General features: G+C 36.6%; 1 long non-coding RNA gene across 1 annotated transcript; it reads left to right on the top strand.

Annotated features, from left to right (window-relative positions):
- Positions 1–662: 662 nt before the first annotated feature.
- Positions 663–2,372, top strand: LOC146946184 (uncharacterized). The gene is made up of 2 exons (XR_015026648.1): positions 663–1,250; positions 2,070–2,372. It is a non-coding gene; the product is annotated as an uncharacterized LOC146946184 (long non-coding RNA).
- Positions 2,373–8,796: the final 6,424 nt, after the last annotated feature.

The raw sequence follows: 8,796 nt of genomic DNA, 5'->3' as shown, positions 1-8,796 counted from the left end.
GAGGTTCATGCCACTTTTTATCAAAAAAATCAAGACTTTCTCTCTCTTCTCTCTCTCATTTCCGCAACTTTTATTTCCTCCACCGTTTCGGGGCAGTAACTTCTTCGTTCCTTGTCCGAATCGCGCAAACGAGATATCAAAACGAAGCCCTTGACGATTCCTATCTTCTCACTCATGATTCACGGTCAATAGCTGAGGTATTCCTCGCTGTTTTCCTCTTTTAAATCACGGTTTTGAGCATTTGTGGGTGTAAGGTGTCGAGTTTCGATTTTCTTGCGTGATGTTATGTATTAATGTTGTTGGGTAAGTTCGTATGAGTATCGATCTGAAAGAAAATTTACGATCCGTTCATTTTAAAATTTTAGTGTTCTTGGAAAAGTGTTGAAATGTAAATTTTATTTGATATATATGCTTTAGACGAGAAAACAAGTTGATTCAACCGATTAGTTTTTGAAAGATGTTGTCTGGACGAAAGGGCTGAACCGTGCAAGGGTATTTTCGTCATTTTAAAACTGTTAAATTGTGAAAATGAGTTTAGAAGTGGATTCGCGTCGTCGAGACGGTCGAAATGGACCTATAGTTTGCAACGTTCCGACGACGAATGAATTTATTATGATTTTCTGAAGATAATGTGTCTGTGCTGACGCTGGAAGTGACTGCTGACACTATCAGAGTTCGAATATTTTTATGTTTGAACTGTTGAGTGGTGAAAATATTTTGTCTGTGAATTTGTGTTAGGTTGACTGAGCCAGAGGCTCTGGTATGCGATGTAAACACAAAGGAGACTCTGTCGAAAATTCGTCAAATTCATTTTATCTTATTTTTTAGTGGTTTTGAAAAGATGTTTCAAAACGGATAAGTATTTTGGAGATATTTCAAAAGTGTCTCTACTGTGATATTTGTCTTGAGAACAAAATGATTTGTATAAATTGAGTATTTGAAATAAAAGTTTCTTATGGAAAAGAGTTTCCTAGACTCACTTTTGGCAAGTTTATGGTCATTGAGTGTTTTGAAGGATTTCGAGACAAAAGTTATTTTGGAAAATATTTTATTGAACTTTTTGGAAATATTAAATTTATCGTATTTCGGAGCGTGTTGAAATTTCACCTAGAATGGGTAGAAAGCTTTAGAGCCGATATTTACCTAAATTATTGTATCTGTTAGGATACTTAGCTCGAGGGTTTATAGACGTTCCTGTTGTAGATGCTTACGAGTGTAGAGCAATACGTTGTAAGGAATGCTTTGCTCAGGTAAGGGGCACTTTCTTGAAACTCCATAGTTACTTAAATGCCTGGATGGTTTACGTGCTATTGTGTGTATTGTGAATATAATATGTTAAGTGAATGTGTTTGCCCAATGTGGGATTTGTTTGCAATCAATGTGATTATGATATGTTGATGTGCTTTGCTTTCATATGATTTGTGAATAAATATATGAAATGTCTGTTGATATGTTAAAAGTTGTAATCCTCATGGTTTAGCATGTGTGACATTTTCTAGCCATTGTGGTATACATGCCTTCGTGGTGTAGCCTTTGTGGCGTTATTCAGCCTGTATGGCTTGATCTATTCAGGAGTCATTTGAATAAAACATCTCTATGGTGGCCTTTGTGGTGATATTCAAAGTCTAGAGTCATTTGAATGAAACACCTCTATGGTGGCCTTTGTGGTGATAACACCTTAGTGGTGGCCTTTGTGGTGATATTCAAAGTCCAGAGTCATTTGAATGTAACATCTCTATGGTGGCCTTTGTGGTGATAACACCTTAGTGGTGGCCTTTGTGGTGATATTCAATCCTAGAGTCATTTGAATGTAACACTCCTGTGGTGGCCTATGTGGCGATATTCAATTCCGGAATCAGTTTCATGTGACGACCCCTGATAGGTGTCACACTCATATTGAGTCTGCATTTGCTAGGCTAATTGTGCATCATTATATTTTAATTTAGGAACGTTGATGCTATTTACCATGCTAGTATGTTATGCCTTCAGTATTTTTGTAATTATGTTGTTTTTAGATCGTGACCCTTTACATTAATTCGTGGATCGGGCTTTGCCCCATATCCAAATAGGGAGTGTGCTTTGCGGGAATAGCAAAGGCTTTGGTGGTGTAGCAGTTTCGCAGTCAGGCTTGATGCCATTGGAAGGATCTTGTACCCTGTCATCCCAGTTCAGAGTTAAGGATCAGCTTAGATGTTTTACTTGTGGTGTCTTATGTTTATGTATTTTTACTTCTTTTGTTTTGGCACCGCTGTAAATGATACTACCATGAGAAATGACTACTCGAATACTATTTTATGCTTTTGTAGTGCATGATTTGATATTAAAAGCTCATTGCCTAATATTGTTTTGTAAAATGTGACATTTGATTCAAATTGTCTTGTTGGTAATGCTTTCCAAATATTTTACTTACTCTGTTTTTAAATTAAAGACGATCCTGAATCCTTTAGTACATGGCAATGAGTTGTTTTAAAAAGAAAAAAATGCACTCATGTTTTGAAAATCGGGCTGTTACATTGTGGTATCAGAGCATGGTAGTAGATTTACTTCAAGGGCTGTAAGTCGGGTATCCTAAGCTGATCAAGAGTCGGGTTTAGTACACATAAGTGCTTGGTGTCCTTTTGTGCTTTGTGTTTTGCTTTGGGCCAAGTATGATATGCTTATGTAGTTGTTTATTCCTTGATGGAGAGAAATTTGTTTTAGCATCTTAGTAGGAGTAGTAGCTAGAACCTGAAGCATTAGTCGATTGTGGTCGACGATTGTTTCCGATCCCTTTTAGGTGCAACGGTCCAGAGGGGACAAGTTTGCAATAAGTTTTTACTTAGAAGAGTTCAGAGTAGTACCAAGGTTTAAGAGCTACCTTGATTGACAGCCACGAGTGTTATGTTGAGATCGGTGAATGCTCGATTGTTGGAGAGTCTCATAGAAAGGGAAAAACTTGAGAAACTTTGAAGAAGGCATTGGATGTATTCTTTGGTGAATTTCAGGATGAAACAAACCATAGTTGGTAAATGATGAGGTGATGTGACCACTATGGTGGTGTATTAAGCAAAGTTGTCAGTCGTGACGTATGTGAAGTCTTGGATACGAGCATATGTTCTTGTTCTGGCGCTAAGGGGGAGCTGCACATTGAAGTGAGCCAACTTCATAATTTGGATTTGGAGACTTAGAAATTTCTATTGTTGGTCTCGTGACCAGAATGGTTAGAAACCAAGTGTTTTTGCTGATGGGTGTTGATCTCTGCACAGTTTAAGAGAATAGTAGGTACAAATGTTTGAAAATGAACTTTGAGGCATTGTGCAGTTGTGCAAGCATGACTTTAGAGAGACTGTTATGTAAACTTGGAGAGTTGATCTTAGGATGGTGAACTAAGAGATACCTTGGACTTAAGATGTAGTGATTCATCTTGGATTATGTGGAAGTGAATTGAATGTTAAGGGAACTGGAATAGGATTTATTCCACGACTAAGCATGAATAATGTGTTTCATATATCAGATTGCTTCGTGGTTGGATGAGTTTTTCTTGAACAAGTTAAGTGTTGAGGTTTTGGTTAGAAGTTTTAATTGTTTGTGAGATAAGTGAAGTATGTGATTTCGGCGATACTTTGACGTAAAGCCGTAAAGTAAATTTTTGGAGTTAGGTATGCTTTGAGAGGAACCTAATAGTTTAAGAGAACGCGGCAAAATTCAAGATTAGACCGAGTAATATTTTGAGATGCAATGGGAGAACGTGGGTACCAGACATTTGGGAATCTAAGGAAATTAATTTTGGATGGAAACCATGAGAGTAAGTTGGAAGCTTGTTGATCAGTGAAGAGGTGTATCTACGATGGTAACCAGAAGTTATGCATGGGAGATGAATTATTTTGGATAAAAAGAATTTTGTGATCTTAGGATAAGTCTTGACGACTCAAGTGAAATCAGAAAATTATAAGATTATTATGCTACGACAATAATTGTTAAAGAAAGGAGATGTTTGGATCATGTACGTTTAAGGAATAACCCAACATAACTTTGAATCGGTTATGGTTTTGGATTTTGACCAGTGAGTCAAAAAGTATGAAGTTGAGGAATCTGCAAAGAGGGTAGTGCCTACAAAGTAGTTACTCGACAGGTTAGTGTTCGGCATGGACAAAAGAGTAAAGGCAGTCTAAGAATTGAGGAAATGTTGGAATCAAAAGGAAATTTAAGTGACTACAGTGATGGACTCTGCCAAGGTTCGGGATGCGTTATGAGTGTTAGATGGAAGATATGATCACTTGCAAGATTGAGAATTTGTGAAGGAATTGTTACACATGATTTGGAACTTGCCACTATGGTATTGAATTTTGGACTTAAGGGCATTGTTTCATCGATGTTAACAATGTATATTTATTGTGTGTAGCTGACTGAAAAAGTAAGTACTTTTCAGTGGAAGAGCTCAAGTCTGGTAAGGAATGATTGCAGGAAATCCATGAGGATGTTGAAGTTGTACTTACGAGTTTCAGAAAGGTAGGACGAAAGAGTTCTAAGTGGAGTTATGAGGATTTCGTCTATGTTGATATGGTTAGTGAAGTATACCAAGGCGTGATATCAACACGTTGAAAAATCAATGATTTGAGATGTTGACAACATTGATAGTTGAACAATGATGAGAATGGAAATGTTTTAAGATATATTTTGTATATAGGATTTCATGAGGACCCTAAAGTTGAAATGTATTAAGATTCAGATTGATTATTGAGAAGAGACTATGAGTTTACGGGAGGAAAGACTTGTTTGTGACATCGCATGGTTATTGAAGGAAAGTATAAAGAGTTCACATGAGGATAAATATTGATCCAATGAAGGACACAATTTTTGTTAAGGTGTGTTGCTACAAGTAAGGTGTTGATCTGGAGATTTAAGATGTTAAGGCATGATGTGAGTATCTGGAAATTCTATGTAAATATTGTTAAGCATTGAGTAGGACGTTGGTTGTAACATTTTGATCCATTGAAGGCGGTGTTTGTTTAAACTTGTCAACAAGTTGTGAATTTTTAATAGGATTCCTATGTGAGGAGTTTCAGATCAGTAAAGTAGTGTGACTGGAGTAAGTCAAAAAGGTATGAATATGAATAAGGGATAAAAAAACTCTCTATATGGAGGCGGCAACTTTGTGGTTCTTGCATCAACTTCCTGCTCGGAGTAGGAGTGGATGTCTGGGTGTTTTGTTTCGTCGGGATGAATGTGTTACAGTAGATAACCATTTGAAAGGTTTGTATAGTTTTGAGGCCACAATTGAAAGGAAAACAAATGGGTGATGAAACCTGAAGAAAATTCAAGAGAGAATTTTCGTTAAGAGATGTGATTAAAATGATAGATATGGAAGACTAAAGGAGTATAGCGCTTGAATTAAGGATCTTAACCTTGTATGAGGCTTGATAAAGCAATTTTGAGAATATTGGGAGGTTCTTAGTCGAGTGTTAGAGGTTGTTCTTCACCGGCAAGAAGCAAGATAACTATAGAAACTAGTGAAAATTGATGTTTATGTTGGAATGATTAGATTCCTTGTGCCTCAGGATAGCCCTGAGTGCGGATTGCAAGAAACATTATTACAGTTTGGTTAAGATCGTCTACGCCACCATCATGACTGCTAGTTATCTATTGACAAATTAGGGAACTGATCATCCTTAATGTGTTGTTGATAGAAAGTGAACATCATGTTGAATGGAACAAGTCAATCTTATCCAGTGTTGTAGTGTGAAATTTTTGGAGGGTAGACGTGGAGACATCAAGAATTTTGATTGTGGACCTAGGCTCTTGAGGGACCTAGTGTTGTATTTATTTGTTCTTTGAGGTGATCCTGAGTGGAGTACTCGAGTTGTGATGTCTAGATGTGTGTCTAGAGTTTGAAGTCTATACGACTTTGTAAAGGGTCACAGTAGGTGTATTGTCATGTCATTGTTGGTAGTAGTAATGACTAGATAAGTTGTTACTATTATCTTAGTTTCGAGGACGAAACTTCTTTTTGGAGGGTAGTAATGTAAGACCCATAGTTTAGCTGCGACTAAATTTAGGGCTTTGTATTTTGTTTTGATGTTTTCTTTGTTAATAAATGACATTTTGTCGAAAAATTATTTTGATTCCAAAACTATTATTTTGAATGGAAACTTGAAGAGCAAGTTAGTTATGTGAGATCTAGGAATGACTCACATATATTGTTTTTCTATTCTGGGTGATTGAGTATGATTTTCATGATGTTTGTTAAGAATGATTATGTTTTTTTGTGACTTGAGTTAAGGGGAATGCATGAGTATGTGTTTTCTTAATCTTGTTGAGCATTTTTGCGAGTTTGGGGATTCGGGTAGAATCAAATATGAATTCGCCTGCAAATGAAATATTAATGGACCTTGAGAGTCATTATATTCATCCAGGGAATTTACTATTCGTTTTGGGAATTTAGCAACATCATATCTGCTGGTTGAGAAAAATTCCGAAAAGAAAATATTAGAGAATGAATAGTGGTTTTTGAGTAAGGAGACAATTCTAAGATGTTTGAGACTGGTTAGAAGTTCATCAGAGTTAGGATATAACTTTGTCAGTTACGTGTACCTTGAATCGCGAGAACCGGGTCCGGTTTATTTCCAAAACCAAAACTCTATAAATAGAGGTTCATGCCACTTTTTATCAAAAAAAATCAAGACTTTCTCTCTCTTCTCTCTCTCATTTCCGCAACTTTTATTTCCTCCACCGTTTCGGGGCCGTAACTTCTTCGTTCCTTGTCCGAATCGCGCAAACGAGATATCAAAACGAAGCCCTTGATGATTCCTATCTTCTCACTCGTGATTCACGGTCAATAGATGAGGTATTCCTCCCTGTTTTCCTCTTTTAAATCTCGGTTTTGAGCATTTGTGGGTGTAAGGTGTCGAGTTTCGATTTTCTTGCGTGATGTTATGTATTAATGTTGTTGGGTAAGTTCGTATGAGTATAGATCTGAAAGAAAATTTACGATCCGTTCATTTTAAAATTTTAGTGTTCTTGGAAAAGTGTTGAAATGTAAATTTTATTTGATATATATATATGCTTTAGACGAGAAAACAAGTTGATTCAACCGATTAGTATTTGAAAGATGTTGTCTGGACGAAAGGGCTGAATCGTGCAAGGGTATTTTCGTTATTTTAAAACTGTTAAATTGTGAAAATGAGTTTAGAAGTGGATTCGCGTCGTCGAGACGGTCGAAATGGACCTATAGTTTGCAACGTTCCGACGACGAATGAATTTATTATGATTTTCTGAAAATAATGTGTCTGAGCTGACGCTGGAAGTGACTGCTGACACTATCAGAGTTCGAATATTTTTATGTTTGAACTGTTGAGTGGTGAAAATATTTTGTCTGTGAATTTGTGTTAGGTTGACTGAGCCAGAGGCTCTGGTATGCGATGTAAACACAAAGGAGACTCTGTCGAAAATTCGTCAAATTCATTTTATCTTATTTTTTAGTGGTTTTGAAAAGATGTTTCAAAACGGATAAGTATTTTGGAGATATTTCAAAAGTGTCTATACTGTGATATTTGTCTTGAGAACAAAATGATTTGTATAAATTGAGTATTTGAAATAAAAGTTTCTTATGGAAAAGAGTTTCCTAGACTCACTTTTGGCAAGTTTATGGTCATTGAGTGTTTTGAAGGATTTCGAGACAAAAGTTATTTTGGAAAATATTTTATTGAACTTTTTGGAAATATTAAATTTATCGTATTTCGGAGCGTGTTGAAATTTCACCTAGAATGGGTAGAAAGCTTTAGAGCCGATATTTACCTAAATTATTGTATCTGTTAGGATACTTAGCTCGAGGGTTTATAGACGTTCCTGTTGTAGATGCTTACGAGTGTAGAGCAATACGTTGCAAGGAATTCTTTGCTCAGGTAAGGGGCACTTTCTTGAAACTCCATAGTTACTTAAATGCCTGGATGGTTTACGTGCTATTGTGTGTATTGTGAATATAATATGTTAAGTGAATGTGTTTGCCCAATGTGGGATTTGTGTGCAATCAATGTGATTATGATATGTTGATGTGCTTTGCTTTCATATGATTTGTGAATAAATATATGAAATGTCTGTTGATATGTTAAAAGTTGTAATCCTCATGGTTTAGCATGTGTTACATTTTCTAGCCTTTGTGGTATACATGCCTTCGTGGTGTAGCCTTTGTGGCGTTATTCAGCCTGTATGGCTTGATCTATTCTGCAGTCATTTGAATAAAACATCTCTATGGTGGCCTTTGTGGTGATAACACCTTAGTGGTGGCCTTTGTGGTGATATTCAAAGTCCAGAGTCATTTGAATGTAACACCTCTATGGTGGCCTTTGTGGTGATAACACCTTAGTGGTGGCCTTTGTGGTGATATTCAAAGTCCAGAGTCATTTGAATGAAACACCTCTATGGTGGCCTTTGTGGTGATAACACCTTAGTGGTGGCCTTTGTGGTGATATTCAAAGTCCAGAGTCATTTGAATGTAACATCTCTATGGTGACCTTTGTGGTGATATTCAATCCTAGAGTCATTTGAATGTAACACTCCTGTGGTGGCCTATGTGGCGATATTCAATTCCGGAATCAGTTTCATGTGACGACCCCTGATAGGTGTCACACTCATATTGAGTCTGCATTTGCTAGGCTAATTGTGCATCATTATATTTTAATTGAGGAATGTTTATGTTGATGCTATTTACCATGCTAGTATGTTATGCCTTCAGTATTTTTGTAATTATGTTGTTTTTAGATCGTGACCCTTTACATTAATTCGTGGATCGGGTTTTGCCCCATATCCAAATAGGGAGTG

The sequence above is a fragment of the Medicago sativa genome, chromosome 2 (assembly GCF_051527215.1).
Source record: "Medicago sativa cultivar Bolivia chromosome 2, Bolivia_mono, whole genome shotgun sequence".
Taxonomy (NCBI): Eukaryota; Viridiplantae; Streptophyta; class Magnoliopsida; order Fabales; family Fabaceae; genus Medicago; species Medicago sativa.
Note: the sequence above shows the minus strand (reverse complement) of the source record. Positions and strands in the feature narration are given on the sequence as shown.